The sequence below is a fragment of the Hemitrygon akajei genome, chromosome 28 (assembly GCF_048418815.1).
Source record: "Hemitrygon akajei chromosome 28, sHemAka1.3, whole genome shotgun sequence".
NCBI classification, from domain to species: domain Eukaryota; kingdom Metazoa; phylum Chordata; class Chondrichthyes; order Myliobatiformes; family Dasyatidae; genus Hemitrygon; species Hemitrygon akajei.
Window position 1 is genome coordinate 32,026,416 of NC_133151.1, and position 18,133 is coordinate 32,044,548.

Here is an 18,133-nt window from a genome sequence, read left to right on the forward strand (position 1 = left end):
CGACACGCAACCCGACACGACTCGATTTGAACTCGGGAATCTTCGCTCCGGAGTCCAGCGCTGATGTCACTGAGCCAACAGCTGGCCTACCGGAGAGATTAGCACTGCCATTTTACATATACTCCATGGCAGCAAAGAATCCTAGCCAAGTTATATAAAACCCCAGACTCTTCACAAGCTTACAAGAAGCCATTCTGATAAGAGACAAGTCCAAGAACACTTAATTTAACACCTCCAAAGTCTCGAGGTGTACTAATCGGAAATATCTAAGGACTACTGCAACTTTTATGTAATCCAGAGAAGAACTAACTCTAACAGATACAAACCCGAAGCAGAACAAATCGTTACAATTATAATTAATAAAACGCAGCAATACAGGAGAAGAACAGCAAAAATCTCAGAGCCCTCAGAATCCTCTACCAGCGATCCAAGGCTGTGACAGATGGAGCTAGACCTACGACTCAACTGTGGTCTTTCTGTCAAGAAATGCAAGGTCTTGATCTAGAAAAAGTTGTTGAGCCCAAAGAAGACATTCTAGTCACCAGCGTTTTGCGATGATCGTGTTAATCGCTGAGCTGAACTGGGCATCAACAGTATCCTGGCGTCTGAAGGGCCATTTTTCAGGTGAGGTAAGGTGGATTTTGAAGTGCAAAGGATATGGCATTATCAATTGACCGATTTGAGTGAACTGGAAAGGGTTCAAAAGGTCAAGAATATGGAACAATGCGATCCATTATCAGTTGCTCAAAACATCTCTTTTTTTTTAAACGAGCGCCAGTGGACTACAGTTATTAATTCAGGTTACTGCTGCCCTCGTGGACAGGGCGGTGATGGCGACTACCTTGAAGCCGGAGGAGACAGAGCACTCTTCTGAAGACTGTTGCAGTTGGCTTTTGAATCTCTGTTAACAAGGCTGCTTAGACACTCAGCATCGGACGATGTATGTTATCAGGCCCCGCAGCTTTACCCGATTTGATCTTTGATGAATCGCTCTCACATCAGCTGCGGCCAGAAACAGTGCCGTTCCTCACAGAGAAGGGGCTTTCTCGCTGGCTGCCACATCGTTCTGTACATCAAACTGTGCATAAAAGGCAATCGGCCTACTACGCAGAGAGGCGTCACTGTCGCGGACGTGGAGTCAGATTTGCAGTCCATTATGATCTGAATACCCTGTCACCTGCACAGGTAGTTCTGGTCTCCTTATCTGACTCAACCTGTGCGGGTTTTCAAAGGACGTTCACCAGGATGCTTCGGAAATGAAGTTCTTTCCCTATGACGGAGAGACTGAGTTCAACCGGGCAGCATCGGTTGAACAATGACCAACCTGCTGAGTTCATCCAGCTTGTCTGTACGTGTTGATTTGACAACATCTGCAGTATACTTTGTGTTTGCCTTGGACTATACTCGGCGGAATCCAGGAAATTCAAAACAGATCTTATTGAAGCAGAATACTCAGAGAAGGATAGATAAGATAGAAACTGGAACATTGTTTCAATTGTTAAATCAGACCAGAAAGTGGGGACATAGCTCAAGAACCGGAGGAATACAATTAGGATGGAGATGAAGAGAAGCTGCTTTTCTCAGGGAACGACGCATCAGCGGAAAGATGTGCCCATGGAAGAAATAGAATTTAACTGGTTAAGTATATTTAACACCCAGTTAGATAGCATTGTGCACAGAAGGGAATTGAGGATATGGGGAAAGGAGAAATTCATGTACCTGAGGCCTTGGGCAGATAAACGATCATATTATTGAATAGCAGCCAAGACTCGATGACCAGATGGCCTACTCCTGCTCATATTTCTTATTTCTATAGTTCTTTATGCTGGCTCTGTCTTGTGTGTGTGTGTGTTGGCAGCGGGGGGTGGGGGGGGGGGTGGTGGAATTCAACGCCTTTATTATATCTTCTTTAGACACAACCGAGCCCAATATTTTTGTCTTCAGGCAGCAATCCCAATGTTATTATATTTCAGAATCTGTATCAGATAAATATTTTGTATAGGGAGACTTACCCCTTGATTAGGCCCCCATGAAACTCTGCTCGCCTCCCCTTCCCTGCGTTATTTTACTCCAGAATCTGTGATTGATAAACATTTGAATGGGGAGTCCAATCCCTTTTTTAGATCCCCATGAAATTCTGCCCACCACCGTTTGTTTTCCTTATTTTATTCCAGAATCTGTACCTGATACATAATTTGTTTCGGGATCGTCACAAAACTCTGCTCGCCATCCCTGCTTTGCGTTATTTTATTCCAGAGTCTGTGTCTGATAAACATTTGAATGAAGAGACCAATCCCTCTATCAGATTCCCATGAAACATTGCCCGCCGTCTTTGCTTTCTCCTCTTTACAATCGCACATTGAAATCTTCTCAGCACTCTGGCTCATAAACCTGAAATTTCTCTGGCTCATTCCCCGGTTACCATGACTACGGGTCATATTACCCCAAATGACAAGGGTTAGATTTGATTTATCACCACGATTATGGTCTTGATCTTAAATGTGTAAAGCTTCGCATATACGTTGTCGCCTATAAATTTTGATTAAACACGACATTAAAAAGCATGCCCTCAATCTTCAGTACAGCTTTATGTTCGCGTTCGTTAGGACATATTTATACCTATGAAAGGCAGCATTACAGTGCACTCGCCCAGACATTGCGACTAAGTGTATACAGTTGGAACTGTCTGTTCGAGAATACACGATAAAGAAACTATTTGTGATACCCAGGCATAGTTCCGTAAGTGACAGAGTTATTGGTAACTGTGGCAAGAAGTATAATAGATTAGCACGTTTCTGCCGAATAGCTCGCACATCAGATTCTTGCTTGACAGATTTTGTTATTATAGTATTGGTTTAACATTTATTGTACCTTTCCATTCAGAAGGCGGAATTTCTTCTGCACCAGGCGCTGCCCTCTCCTCAATCAGCTCCTTAGTAACCCTCCCTGAACAACCACATTTTTTATCTGTTCGGACCTAATTTCGGCGATAAGGCCCATGAGACATAGGAGCATAATTTGGCGATTCGGCTCATTGTCTGCTCCGGCATTCCATCATTTCTGACTTATTATCCTTTTCAAACCCATTCTACTGCTTCCCCCTCTGGCCTCTGGCGTACATACTCACCAAAAGTTGGGAAGCCACAGCTACCTTTCTGATACCAGCCTTCATATTAACATTGCGAAGCACGTCCATTCATGGGTCAAACTAGGGCTTCGTTTGTCAGTCATTGGAAGGTACCACACGCTGTCTGAACGAAAAGGCATTAGTCACATGCATTGCACTGGCAGAATGGAAATTGCAGGTTCATCAGCTCACTGTAACTGACACCAGGTGTTCATGTTCCAGGAATATTTCTCCAGATGTCACAGATATCCCTGGAACGATCGACAATCCTGTGAATGGGAGTAGAATTTTACCAATGTAAGAAAAATCAGGCTGACATAACAATTCGTTGGCCCAGATTCTGGCATTAATGGAAAGATTTGAATACAATTTCTGCAAATGTAACAATCATATGATGTCCTCTTAATTCGTTGGTACGTGCCCCACTTAATTGCAAAAACTATGCTGAATTTACTGGAAAAGGCAAATGACTGACATTGACTCACTTGGCCACACAAATACGGAGACATTTACCAGACATATAAGCTATGTATAAATTTACTTGAACTCCCTTCATCACTTTCAATTCGTTTTGCATCTACAGAACCGGCCATAGAACGTAAACAGATGTTTGACTCCACTTTTCAACTCCTCTCTGAACTACTCCTGTGACAGAGTGTAGATACACGTGTTGGTGCAGGTAGAGAGTGTTACGTACTCGTGACACGTGACAGTGGTACCCTTGTCACGTGACTGGGGTAGAAGTTATACTGTACTTGAGGTAATGGTCTTGTGATGGTGGTGACGTCATTTTCCCGCCAGTAGAGGTCATGTGACAGTTTTTTTTTACAGGTTATAAAAGGAAGACCCACCCTGTCAGTTGGGGCAGTTCGTGGCTGGATTTGCCAAGTTGACTTCATGCCACTGCGTGATTTAATGTGATGACGCAGTTTAGTTGAAAAATGAAATTTTATCTAATGCCTAAAGTTTAAAAGGTCATTGCCAGCAGTTTCTTTGCTGGTGGAGAGTGAAGATAAGAATTTGGAAGATAAAGATCGAGGAGAATCGATTTTCGACGGTGGATTGGTTTCGACCTTATTTGATCCTCATTCGGAAGGATTCCGTTGACTATTCTTGCTGTTAATCCCTGGGATGACCAGAAAGGATTTGAGAATAGTGTGGAAGGAAAGGTTAGTGCCTTTGAACCGTTACGTTTTATAAAAATTCGACGGAGAAGAGTTCGACGCCGGGGATCGAAGGATAACGACGTGGAAGAGAATTTGAATGGCCTTAAAAAGTCTCTCCTTTTAAAATGGACTGTGAGCTTTTGAACTTTCGGCATACCGTTTTAAAGAACTGTTTTTTTTCAACATCGCTGTAAGAACTGTTTTTGCTGCATCGCTTTAAGAACTGTTTAAGCTGTCGCAGAGCAGCTGTTTTCCGGTTACGTTAGAGTTTGTTTACTTTTGAGGTGTTTGTTTTCAGTGTTTAATAAACGTGTTATTTGTTATAAAAAAACCTTTTGCCTAACTCATATATATTTATTGTTGCCTGAATACGTAACAAGAGAAACTGCAACATGCCCCCAAACTGTTGCAGGATATACCTCGGGGTATTCAAATATTTGTCTGTGTAGAAGTAATTCTGAATTTGCCATTTAGAAGTACATACAATATAGGGGATCCACAGCAATATGAAATTGGCTGACAGAGCGATCAACAAAATCACCGATCTTCGCCGGTTTGCCACCTCTACATCTTTCTTGTTCTCTATGCTGTTCCTGAGAGACCGGCGGGCTCTGTTTGCCGATATAATACGACTGATTGTTAAAGCATTAAACAATAGAATCAACACGATTGGCAATAAAGGTATAGTAATGGTGTTAGACAACCGGTACGATTTCCTCGCTGGTAAATTAAGGTAATCCGCATTCATAACGCATGGCCAGGGTACGTTCCCAATGATAAAGTAAGGTTCTACCGCAAAGTACAATGGAACACGCCTCGCACAACTCCCCAAACCCACAATTATTATCATCACGGTTGCTGTCCTCTCGGTGCAGTATCGTTCCGGCAGCTTTTGACTGCAGATCGCAATACAGCGATAGAACGTGAAAGCCACCGTGAGCCAAACAGAACAGTCCATGGTTGCGAGCCTCAGGATAAGTGTCACGGCGCAGATCGGTGTAATGAGCAAAGAAGGGGCATACACATACATATTATTGAACTGATCAAATATAACTGCAATGACAGTGCACATTAAACCAGCTGCTGCCATTCCCACCAGGTAACGGGAGATGCATTTGGAAAGACCGCATTTTCCTCGAGACAGGATCAAAATCGCCATTAAGTTAACTGCAAGAAGGAAAGGAGAGGTACTTTCAGGCGCATAAACCCTGATCCCTTTTACTTAATAGACATGCAGAGAACAACACTGAAGCGATTGAGTGAACCTCACTTTCTGACTCCATGCCGGGACAGGCTGTGTTCGATTCAGAGAGTTGAAAGATAGTTCGTACGTTTTCCGTCGCTGTCCTTCGATTGAAAGATAACGGCAGAACAGAGTTACAGTTGATCTGGAACTTTCCAGAATTAGACAGCAGGGATACCAGTGAACGGCTTATCGACCCACTCATTTACACGGGCCCATCATTGTATCCGAGAACGCTGGAAGTTGTACTTATAGCGGGAGTAAAACGTACACAGGAAGACTGCTTCGTCGGACACAACATACTTAAGCACACGAACCATAGAGCTTAATGTATATTTCGATGTACAGGTGTCAAAGAACCTTGAATCTTGAATACTAACATTAAAACAGGCAGAGAAAGTTAGACGTGTCCATCACTGTATCTTAAAAAGCTGAATGTTGCTTTAATAAGAGTAATAGAGTTGCAGAAATGGAAACTATTTCCTTATGGTTAATGTAAAGATTTGAGTTTTGAGGTTCTATATCTGATACTGAATCAGATTAAAAACAATACATAGAAACATAGACAATAGGTGCAGGAGTAGGCCACTCGGCCCTTCGAGCTTGCATGTCATTCAGTATGATCATGGCTGATCATCCAACTCAGAACCCTGTACCTGCTTTCTCTCCATACCCCCTGATCCCTTTAGCCACAAGGGCCATATCTAACTCCCTCTTAAATATATCCAATGAACTGGCCTCAACTGTTTACTGTGGCAGAGAATTCCACAGATTCACCACTCTCTGTGTGAAGACGTTTCTCCTCATCTCGGTCCGAAACGGCTTCCCCTTTATCCTTAAACTGTGACCCCTCGTTCTGGACTTCTCCAACATTGGGAACAATCTTCTTGCATCTAGCTTGTCCAATCCCTTTAGAATTGTATACGCTTCAATAAGATCCCCCTGAATTTTCTAAATTCCAGCGAGTATAAGCCCAGTCGATCCAATCTTTCTTCATATGAAAGTCCTGCCATCCCAGGAATCAATCTGGTGAACCTTCTTTGTACTCCCTCTATGGCAAGAATGTCCTTCCTCAGATTAGGGGACCAAAACTGTGCACAATACTCCAGGCGTGGTCTCACCAAGGCCTTGTACAGCTGCAGTAGAACCTCTTGCTATGAATGCCAACATACCATTCGCCTTTTTCACCGCCTTCTGTACCTGCATGCCCACTTTCAATGAATGGTGTACAATGACACACAGGTCTCGTTGCACCTCCCCTTTACATGCTGGTAAAGTTTTGGAAAGTCAAGCAAGGTAAAATACCGGAACAGTTTAAACATTAACACTCATTCGATTGCAAAATCAGACATAAGAAACAATTAACAATGCCATAGAGGAATAAACAGTGTATGTTAGCACTGAACAGGCTAAATACACTCATTAGATGAGGCAGCATTTGTAATAAAGTTTCCTTAGCTATTATACCGTGCAACAGCAGCAGTAGAGAAGGAGTATGTTGTATTGACCTTCAGCAATCGTGGAATTGAACTTAGGGGCTGAGAGGTAATGCTGCAGCTATATAGGATCCTGGTCAGTCTCCACTTGTGCTCAGTTCTGTTCACCTCACTACAGGAAGGATGTGGAAGCCATAGAGAGGGTGCAGAGGAGATTTACAAGGATGTTGCCTGGATTGGGGAGCATGCCTTATGAGAATAGGTTGAATGAACTCGACCTTTTCCACTTGGAGCGACGAAGGATGAGAGGTGACCTGATGGAGGTGCACAAGATGATGAGAGCCATTGATCGTGTGGATAGTCAGAGGCTTATTCCCAGAGCTGAAATGGTTGCCACCAGAGGACACAGGTTTAAGGTGTTGGGGAGTAGGTACAGAGGAGCTGTCAGTGGTAAGTTTTTTACTCAGAGAGTGGTGAGTGCGTGGAATGGGCTGCCGGCAACAGTGGTGGAGGCGGATAGGATATGGTCTTTTAAGAGACTTTTGGGTTGGTACATGGAGTTTCGAAATATAGAGGACTATGGGTAAGCCTAGTAACTTCTAAGGTAGGGATATGTCCGGCACAACTTTGTGGGCTGATACGCCTGTATTGTGCTTTATGTTTTCTATGTTTCTATGTATGAAGAACAGTAGATACACATAATAGCCAACTCCAGTTACTTACCAGGGATACTAATCGGTGCCAGTACAGAATAGTATATACTCGTGATGTAGTAAATTGCTGGATATCCCATTTTCTGTGTGAAGCTACAATCATGCCAAAATGGTCCAACTACTGATATCCACTGTTGATTGCATTTTATACATGAGAGGAAAGTTCATCTGATAATTAATCATTTCTCCTCGTTAGTCACATCAGTGACAGTCCATTGCACAAACACTTCAGGTAAACAATTGATATGAGTCTTGCAATGAAAAGCCTTCCAAGGGAAAAATACAATAATGTTTATTCAGATTTTAGAAACAACAATGTTATGTATTTACAGTCTATGACACAAAGTCTGCACGTTTAAAATTAAATAATTATTTGCCTTAACATTTTTACAATGGATAATATCCACCTTAAATTATTATCATGTATAACAGTAGGCACAACGCATTGAGATATTTAAGTAAAGGAAGCGTAATTGGTTTGGTTGTTAAATTCGATTATCTTTTCGCTAGATGTGTAATGTTCACACTTCTTTGCTATGAGTTTGATTTGGTTCCACAATACGAGCCATTTTTGGATGAGAAATGACTTCGTGAACGATTAGATTAGTTATGTATCTAGTAGGACATCCACATTGATATGTGGGTCACCTGTGATTACTGTAACGTGTCTGATTCAAGAAAACGCTGTAACATATGGACTGATTAAATACTTAAATCGTCTGGGATAGAACAGCACTATTTAACCCGGAGGAACCAGATACTGTATGTCACACTAACAACCCAAGCCATCTCCCCTCTCACCATTCACGTTGTGTGCAATTTCTTGCGTTTTATTTTATACATTACTCACCGCGTTTCTTTCTTTATCTTTTGCAGATTTACAACATTCAGAACCTATAACAATCTTCGTTAAGTCTAAAAGGAAGTAACGTTTAAAAGTGGTGATCTATCAATAGATGGTGCTAGTCGCCACATTTGCCCTACTGGATTTCAGACACTGTTTGTTAAAGGCATTGATAACTGTCAGAGGAAAGCGATATAAAATGGTAATAACCTATACTCGCGCTGTGTTTGTATGTGGGACGTCTCATGCCTTGATTATATCTCCATAAACCACAGTGAGACAGGTATTCTTTTTCTTTCGAAGGAATAATCCTATGTTATTTTTTTCCTTTATCTGTGCCTGGTAAGTGCATTGTGTGGGAACAGTCACGCCTAGTTCTATCACTGTGAATCACTGCACGACCAGTCCTTGTTGCCCAGCGAAACATTCAATAAAACCCACAACTGAAGAGAAAGTAAGACAGAATCTGCAGTTTCTTGGTTCTGTAACGCGCATTCCATTCCACTTTCTTCAAATGCATCCATCTCCTTGCTGATCGTGATATTTCGTTCTGAAATGATCTGTGACAGAATACAACAACATTACAGAGGCAAGTGAAACTATAAGCCAGTTAGTCAGTTATAGGTCAATGTTTGGGGAAGTTTTCCAGTCCATTATTGCGGCCGAGGATTCGGGTTACATGAGTGTGTGGCATCCGTCGGTCATGGTCGACCATGGCTGCTGCGCCTCTGGTGGTCACTGAAGCGAAGCTGGAATGGCCTCTCCAGGGCGCAAGCCAGGGCAGAGTTGATATGGACATTTGGACCATAAGACAGAGTAGCAGAATTATGTCATTCACCCGTTCGATATTGTTCCGTCATTTGATCAGGGCTGATCTTGCATCCTATTCAACTGCATACACTTGCCCTCTCACCAAATCCCTTGATGACCCAAACAATCAGGAATCTCATATTTCCCGCTTTCAATGTAACAATGGACTGGGACTGTCACAGATTGACACACTGTGGCTAAAAACAATTATCCTTAATTCTGTCCTAAAAGCTCACCCCTCACTTCGGAGGCTGTGCCCTCGAGTCTAGATACACCCACCAGAGGAAACATCCTCTCTACATCCGTCTTATCTACTCTTTTCAAGACTCGGTAGGGTTCAATTAGATTCCTCCGCAGTCCTCTAAATTCCAATGAGTACATACCCAAACCGGTTAAACGCTCCTGATATGTTAAACCCTTCATTCCTGGAAATATCGCCGACAACCTCCTCTGGACACCCTCCAATGACAATACACCCTTTCCGAGATAAGGGATCCAAAACTGTTGACAATACCCAAAATGTGGCCTGACTAGGGGTCAGCCTCTCTTCATTACCTCTGTAGTCTACAACCAACTCCTTATGTCTTAGGCGACCAGCTATGGTTATGATGAGGGAACTGCAGCCGAGGCCCCATGGCTGACGTACAATCAAAAAGAGTCTTTGCTACGGACAGCTCGAATGGCTGCTCGAGTTACTACCATGGAGGTAGAAGCCGAAACAGGAAATCAAAACCACAACGTAACAGACAATACACCACATGGGGTACAGCAGCTTAGGGATATTGCTAAGGATATCGGGACATACGTGCACGGGGATGATACTGTGCAGGGAACTGTTCCAAGCAAGTAGTTACGGCTAAACAATATATGAACTAGATGATGCTGGACAAAGAAAGTAGATTATAATGAGCTTAAATCCGAGCATCTACTCCAATTTACTAGAAACACAGCGACACGGTGTGGGAATAAATGAGGAATTAAACATGCAATGCTGAAGATTATGGGTCATTACAACGGGTACCTAATCGATGAGTTACGCAAATGTTACCAGAGGAAAGAAGAACACCCCGGTGCACTTGCGTCACCTCTGTGGATGTAAGCCTTCAGTGGGGTGTGGAACGAAATTAGATTGCAATCACTTAGACCCAGAACCTGCAAATGGATGCCTCATGGTACCCTTCACTCTGCCTGTTCTCCATCTCCCCCTGGTGCTCGCCCCTCCGCCTTTCTTTCTCCTGAGGCCTCCCGTCCCATGATCCTTTCCCTTCTCCAGCTCTGTATCACTTTCGCTAATCACCTTCCCAGCTCTTAGCTTCATCCCACCCCCTGCGGTCCTTTCCCATCATTTCTCATTTCCCCCTCCCCCCCAGTACTTTCAAATCTCTTACTATCTTTCCTTTCAGTTAGTCCCGACGAAGAGTGTCGGCCCGAAACGTCGACAGCGCTTCTCTTTATAGATGCTGCCTGGCCTGCTGTGTTCCACCAGCATTCTGTGTGTGTTGTTTGAATTTCTAGCATCTGCAGATTTCCTCGTGTTTGCTAGAGAAGAAACATCTGCCGGGTTAACAGCCGAACGCGCTCACCGATGCGACGCAGAGGCAGGTTTTGAGGAAAGTAGGAATAAATGGTTCAATTCTGCGTTGTAGAACGTGACCAACAATCGGTGCTGGCCTGGCCCGGTTTTTCACAATCCACATGACCGGTTTGCATCAGAGAGTCACGGACAATATCAAACTGTGTGTTGGAAACACATAGTTGTCAGGACTCGAAGGTGCACAAGGAGATCCCAATGGATCCCGGGTGCATCGCCAAACTAATAGGCCACGACTACACATTCCCCATTGATTTCCATTCTGGCATTTATCCAACCGGAAGAAGTGCTGCGCCTGTCCATTCACCTCCTCCCACACAACATGCAGGGTCGCCAGCAGTCCTTCCAGGTGAAGAAATAGTTCAGCTGTGAGTTTGTCTGGACCATCTACTGTATCGGGTGCTCCCAATACGGCCTCATCTCCAATTGCGAGATGCAAGATGGATTGGGGAACCATTTAGTCGAGCAACTTTTCTCCGTCCACAACGAGCAAGATTTCCCAATGGTCAACCATTTTAACTCCACTGCCCATTCCCATTCTGACATGATGGTCCATGGATTCCTCTACTGTCACGATGAAGCCACTCTCTGGATGGAGAGAAAGAAAAATAACTAAAGCAGCATTGTCAGTGTTTATTAATAAAATTAAACAGATTGTTAAAGCGTATTCAGTTAAACCTACTGTAGACCTATATAAAGAAAGGGTCAAACTTCAATCACAGTATGATTTATTTCTGATCATACCCCACCGATGAAGCAAAACCTTTCCTGTTAAACCCGCACTATCCTGTCCGTCACCCTGAGGTCACGTACCCGACCGATGAAGCAAAGCCTTTCCTGTGACGCCCGCACCGTCCTGTCCGTCACCCTGAGGTCACGTACCCGACCGATGAAGCAAAGCCTTTCCTGCGACACCCGCACCGCCCTGTCCGTCACCCTGAGGTCACGTACCCGACCGATGAAGCAAAGCCTTTCCTGCGACACCCGCACCGCCCTGTCCGTCACCCTGAGGTCACGTATCCGACCGATGAAGCAAATCCTGTTCCCATTGAACAGCAAATTTTTAAATATAAATGTTTATTTTATATACATGTGGAAACATCTGCTAAATTTTATCAGGTCAGTTAAAGGCTAGGATGGTCAGAAGACAGATTTTAAAAATTCGCCGACCAGATAGAACAGTACCTTTAGATCCTTATGAAATTAATAAGATATTAATGGACTTTTATTTTAATTTTTATAAATCTGAATTCTCTGATAGTATTATGACTATGAATACATTTTTGCAAAGGTTAAACATACCCCAAATTTCGATTCAAAATGCTGATATGTTAGATGCACCTATTAAACAAGAGGAGATAGCCAAGGCTATATCCTCTATGCAATTAGTTAAAGCTCCGGAACCTGGTGGTTACACGATAGAATTTTACAAGACCTTTCATGAAATGCTTATACCACATCTTCATCAAACGTTTACTGATTCTACATCCTCTGGGAACCTTCCTAAAACTTTTTATGAATCACTAATTTCATTGATTCCAAAAAAAGGAAAAGACCCACTGGAATATGTATCCTATAGACCTATTTCTTTACTGAATGTAGATTTTAAAATTTCCTCTCAGATTCTAGCAAATAGGCTTGAGACTATCTTGCCTAATGTTATCTCAAACGATCAAACAGGGTTTATTAAACATAGGTACTCACATTTTAATTTTCGAAGATTATTAAATATCATTTATTCCCCCTCAGCCAAAGAATCGGAATGTATTGTATCTTTGAATGCAGAGAAAGCTGATAGGGTGGAGTGGCCTTATCTATTTCATGTTTTCTAGAGGTTCAATTTTGGTCCAGGATTTATTTCCTGGATTAAATTGATATATCATGCCCCGGTAGCTGCGGTTTTAACTAATAATGAAAAGTCTCCTTACTTTAGATTTTATGGAGGTACCCGTCAGGGTTGTCCTCTTAGTCCTTTATTATTTAATTTGGCTTTAGAACCACTTGCTATTACTCTTAGGGATTCTAATTCTGTGCAGGGTATTAGGAGAGGCGATAAATTACATAAGGTTTCGTTATACACGGATGATTTATTAGTTTACATTTCAAATCCTAAGAAATTTATTCCTTCTAGGTTATCTATATTTATGGAATTTGGACTTTTTTCTGGATATAAACTTAATTTACATAAAAGTGAATTATTTCCTATTAATAATTATTCTGATTATTATGATCAAATACCTTTTAATATTGCCAAAAACCATTTTACTTACCTTGGTATCAAAATTACAAAACATTCTAAAGACCTATATAGGTATAATTTCTTCCCTTTAGTTGAATATACTCAACAGGCGCTTTCTAAATGGTCACCTATGTCGATGTCATTGATAGGTCGAATAAATGCTATAAAATGGTTATTCTATCGAAATTTTTATATATATTTCAAACAGTTCCCTCTTTTGTTCCAAAAACATTTTTTGATAAAATAGATTCTCTGATTTTATCTTATGTTTGGAATAATAAAAGCTCTAGAGTGAATAAATTTTATTGCAAAAATCAAAAGAAGATAGAGGACTGGCTTTACCAAACTTTAGATTTTATTATTGGGCAATTAATATTCGTTATATTACTTTTTTGGATTTATGATATAGACGACCAAGATCGCCCTTCATGGTTACAGTTGGAGGAAAATTCAGTAATGGGGTTTTCGTTAGCTTCTTTATTAGGCTCTCCTCTTCCGTTTTCGCTCTCCAGAATAGGTAGACAAGCTCTTAACCCTATTGTTAAGCATACTTTAAAAATTTGGTTTCAATTTCGTATATTTTTTTAATTAAATGATTTTTTACTTTCTAGTAATATTTATTCTAATTTCTTTTTTAAACCATCAACTTTGGATAAGGCTTTTTTAACATGGAAAATTAAGGGAATAAAAACTTTTTTGGATTTGTTTTTTAAAAGACTGTTTAATGTCCTTTTCACAGTGAATGGATAAATATGATATCTCCAATACACATTTTTTCAGGTATTTACAGGTTAGGAATTTTTACGTGATTTTTTACCGAATTACCCCTTGGCCTGCTTTTCAAATTTGGCTTATGTTATTTTTCAGTTTAACCCTTTTCAAAAATGATAAATAGCTATCATTTATAAACAGTTAATGAATGCTCGCATATCGCCTAATGATAGGGTTCAACGCACCTGGGAATTAGAACTTCCACATTCACTTTCAGATTATCAATGGAGTAAAATTTATTATTTAGTCAATAATTCATCTATCTGCCCACGCCATATCTGAATTCAGTTTAAGATAGCACATAGGGCCCACATGTCCAAAGATTGGCGCATATTTTTCCGAATATAAACCCTATTTGTGACAGATGTAACTCATAAATGGCTACTCTAACTCAATTTTGAACAAGTCTGGCGACCCTTTATTCAATATTTTCACATGATTTAATTTATTTTTATTTATTTATTTTTCTTTATTCTCTTTGGGGAAAATTCTTATCCATGAAGGTTCTGAGATGCCTGGAAGGATGTGGTTTTTTTTCTCTCTCTCTTTTTTTAAATTTTATCCTCAATTGAACTGCCCAATCTTTCTTTTTCTTTCTTTTTTTATTTCAGTTTAGTTAGTGTTCTTTTTCTTTATCAATAAAATTTCCAATCTTTTTTTAATGATTGTTATGAGTTGTAGTTTTCTTTTACCATCGTATATATAACAGCATAATATTTTACTTATTTGATTTTGATATTATATAATTTTTGTCTTTACTATTGCTGTTTATATGTCTTTTATATTATCTACCTGTTAAACTCCTCTTCCGATTTGTATATTCTTTATTTGAAAATCAATAAAAAAGGTTGAAAAATGAAATGGGATGGAGAAGCAGCACTACATATTCAGTCTGGGTAGCCCGCAGACTGATATTTCCCTTTCGCTAAAATATCTACCTTTTGTTCTTATCTGGCTTTACCTATCACCTCGCAGTCTTCAAACTCCCCTTTCCCCAACATATCTACCTTCCATCCTCACCTATCATCTTTTAGCTTCTACTCCTTCTCTTCCCCCACCTTCTTATTCTGGCTTCTTCCCACTTCCTTTCCAGTACTGATGAAGGAACACGGCCTGACACTTCGATGTTTTTATTCCTCTCCATAGATGCAGACTGACCCGCTGAGGTCCTCCAGTGTGCGTTACTCTGATCCTTGTGCCAAAAAATACCCCATCTTCGACCGTCGTCCACCTGGTCTTTGACCCCTATTTTTCCTCCTTTCATTACCATAGTCCGCCGTGCTGGACGTTTCCCGCAGTTTTGTTGTTCCTATAACATAGAAATAAAAGTCTGGATTTTCACTGTCACAGTCACTCACTGGGTCTCACCAGATTCGCTGCTTTTTCTTTGACCGATCACGTTCGTCCACTTTGTCTGAAACTGAAAAATGCCTTATTTTCCTCATACCCAGTGGTGACGAATGGGTTTCCGCCTGAAACATTAAATTTGTTTCCCTTTGTACAAATGTGACGACGTGCGTGAACGCCGCAGTGGAGCAGCAAGTCGTTGCTTTATTTAACTTGTACGTTGATGTAAACAAGAAGTGAAACATCTCGGCTCCTGGGTTCACAAAACGACCCGGAGAGTCGCAGTGAGATCCGTGAGGCAGCCACCGGCCACTAGAGGGCACCGAGGGTCTGGGTCCTGTGTAGCAGCGCACAACACTTCCAAGTTCAAAGTCAATTCATTACCAAAGCACAAATATGCTACCATTAGATGCGTTTCCTTGCGGGGAATTACAGTGAGTGCAAAGAAACAGAATATAATCATTGAAAGAGTGCACACAAGACGGACAATCAATGTAGAAAACATAACAGACTGTGAAAATACAAAAACGTAAAATAAAAATAATTATATAAAGTTAACCGATGGGGAAGCATCCCTCCATGGAAAATATCCCCATGATCTGAGCAGACAAGATGTGAAGAAGGAAACGTGGAATGTTTGGCTCAGATTTGGAGACCTCGTCCCAGAAACAAAGGGGTTCCTTGTGGCAATACAGGGCCAGGTGGTTAACCGAAAACATATTAGAAATACATAATAAACGTCCTACAGATTAATGACGATAAATGCAGAAAATGACAAGAGCCACCAGGAACAATCCAACACATTACAGGATTGAGCAGCAGTTTAACTCAATCTGATTACTTACACGGGGACAATCAATTGACAAACATCAGTCACCAAAATCTTGCTTAAAATACAAACTCCACACCTCACTATAAATACAAACCTGTTCTAGATTAGGGTCAGAGTCCTACACATTAATTTTTGTCTGATCCATTGTTACAGATAGGACAATCCATAATAACCGTCTGGATATATAATATTACTGGATGAAAAAGCAGTAACAACGTCCATAATCGATATAGCCATTGCAAACACACATAACGTACAACAATTAACAAGTGAAAAGCACCAGAAATATGCTGAATTAAAAGAAGAAATTGAAAGACTATTGAGCATGAACAGGGTGTAGATTGTCCCAAAGCTAATATCAATAACAACTATCATCTCATAGTCATTGCACAATAGTATTAAACAGTTAGGACAGCAAACCAATATTTCCGTAAATCTGAAAGCCACTATACTATACGCCACTAGAATGGTCGGCAGTCCGTAGCTATTGAGGAATGAGAAATGTGGGTCAGTACGCCCGGACTTCAGGTTTTACCAGCTTGAGCTGAGAAAGTCATAATAATAGCAACAAGCAAAAATGTCGATAGGTTGGAACCACCAACATTTCGTATAACAGCCGAACAAAGGCCGCCTGAATAAATGCGGACCACATGGGGATCTTGCTGTTTTTGCAGGCGGCTTTTTGCAATCTGTATCCGTGGGAGGGATCAGGGAATCAAAACCGAAATAAACACGTAGTCGGCAGGATTCGAACCTGCGCGGGGAAACCCCAATGGATTTCTAGTCCATCGCCTTAACCACTCGGCCACGACTACAAGTGCTCTAAAGTTCTTCCACCTATAATTTATATTACGGTAGAGTCAGATAGAGTTACTTACCAAATTAAATAATGGAATGTGTCATCAAAGACTATTAGATATCACGTCGTTTTAGCCAGTGATGTTTTGCAGAATCGATCGCTTTTGGAATAAAGTTTGGAACTGGGGTTTAAATGTTAATTTACATCCTTTGATGTGTATTACTTCACATGTTGTCATTGCTTTGCTCTTTGTTCTAGTGGTTAACCATGGTATTTTCCCCAGTGTGTGTTTTAGGGCAACTTTAATAACTTCAGTGTTTGCGAGCACCATGCCTTTACACATTTATTTTTGCTGATTTTGTTTGATTTCATACAGTTATATTCCGTTTCAATATAGAAACATAGCAGGCCTACAGCACAATAAATTTCCTTCGGTCCGCATGTTGTGCTGAACATGGACTTACTTTAGAAGTTACCTTGGATTACGCAGAGGCCTCTATTTTTCTAAGATCCATGTACCATTTATCCTAAACTCCAAATACCAATAATACTAATTCCCGTTAAATTACCGATGTACAGAATGGTATGAAATAGGGTACACTTATCGTGTTTCTTCATGCTTTTGTTCGGATAATATTTTTCAATCCTTATCTGTATTTTTTGATACAGTCATGAATGCTGCTGTTCCTTCTGTGCCATATTCACTGAGACATATTAACAATAATGTGATCCCCAGGAATTTCCGTGGATCGAAAAAGAGGAGATGTTGGCCGCGTAAGATTTAAAATATGTAATGTAACATCGAACTCGAATGGCTCAAGGACAGTGGAAGCAGACAGATCAAGTGTCTTTGTACCAGCCATGTGCTTGAAAATGAAGATGTCATTTTATGGAACTGTTTTACATCTTCCATTTTGTGAGAGGAAAATTTCTGTGTTTTAAAGCAAACACAAATTTGCTTCAGGTAATCTGCGGGTTAAGAGATCTTTTCCAAATTAGAAGTTATTTGTGAGTTGTTTTTGATATAATATAACATGCAAATGTGTGAATGTTGGTGTCAATGCCTGTCCGGAGTGATTTAAACTGGTTTCTAAAGCCATAAATTACCAATTGACGCTTGCTGGGAAGAGTGAAATAAATGGATGCTGGCCTGGAGCATAGCTAACAAAAGGGAGAATTCAAGCCAATCAGATGACCTATGCCAATGACACTGGA

General features: G+C 41.0%; 1 non-coding gene and 1 pseudogene across 1 annotated transcript; one reads left to right on the forward strand and one right to left on the reverse strand.

The window, feature by feature from the left end:
• The window catches only part of LOC140717854 (uncharacterized), a 966,201-nt pseudogene that overhangs the window by 600,777 nt on the left and 347,291 nt on the right, over positions 1–18,133 (forward strand).
• trnas-aga (transfer RNA serine (anticodon AGA)) lies at positions 16,853–16,934 on the reverse strand. Its single transcript has one exon. It is a non-coding gene; the product is annotated as a tRNA-Ser (tRNA).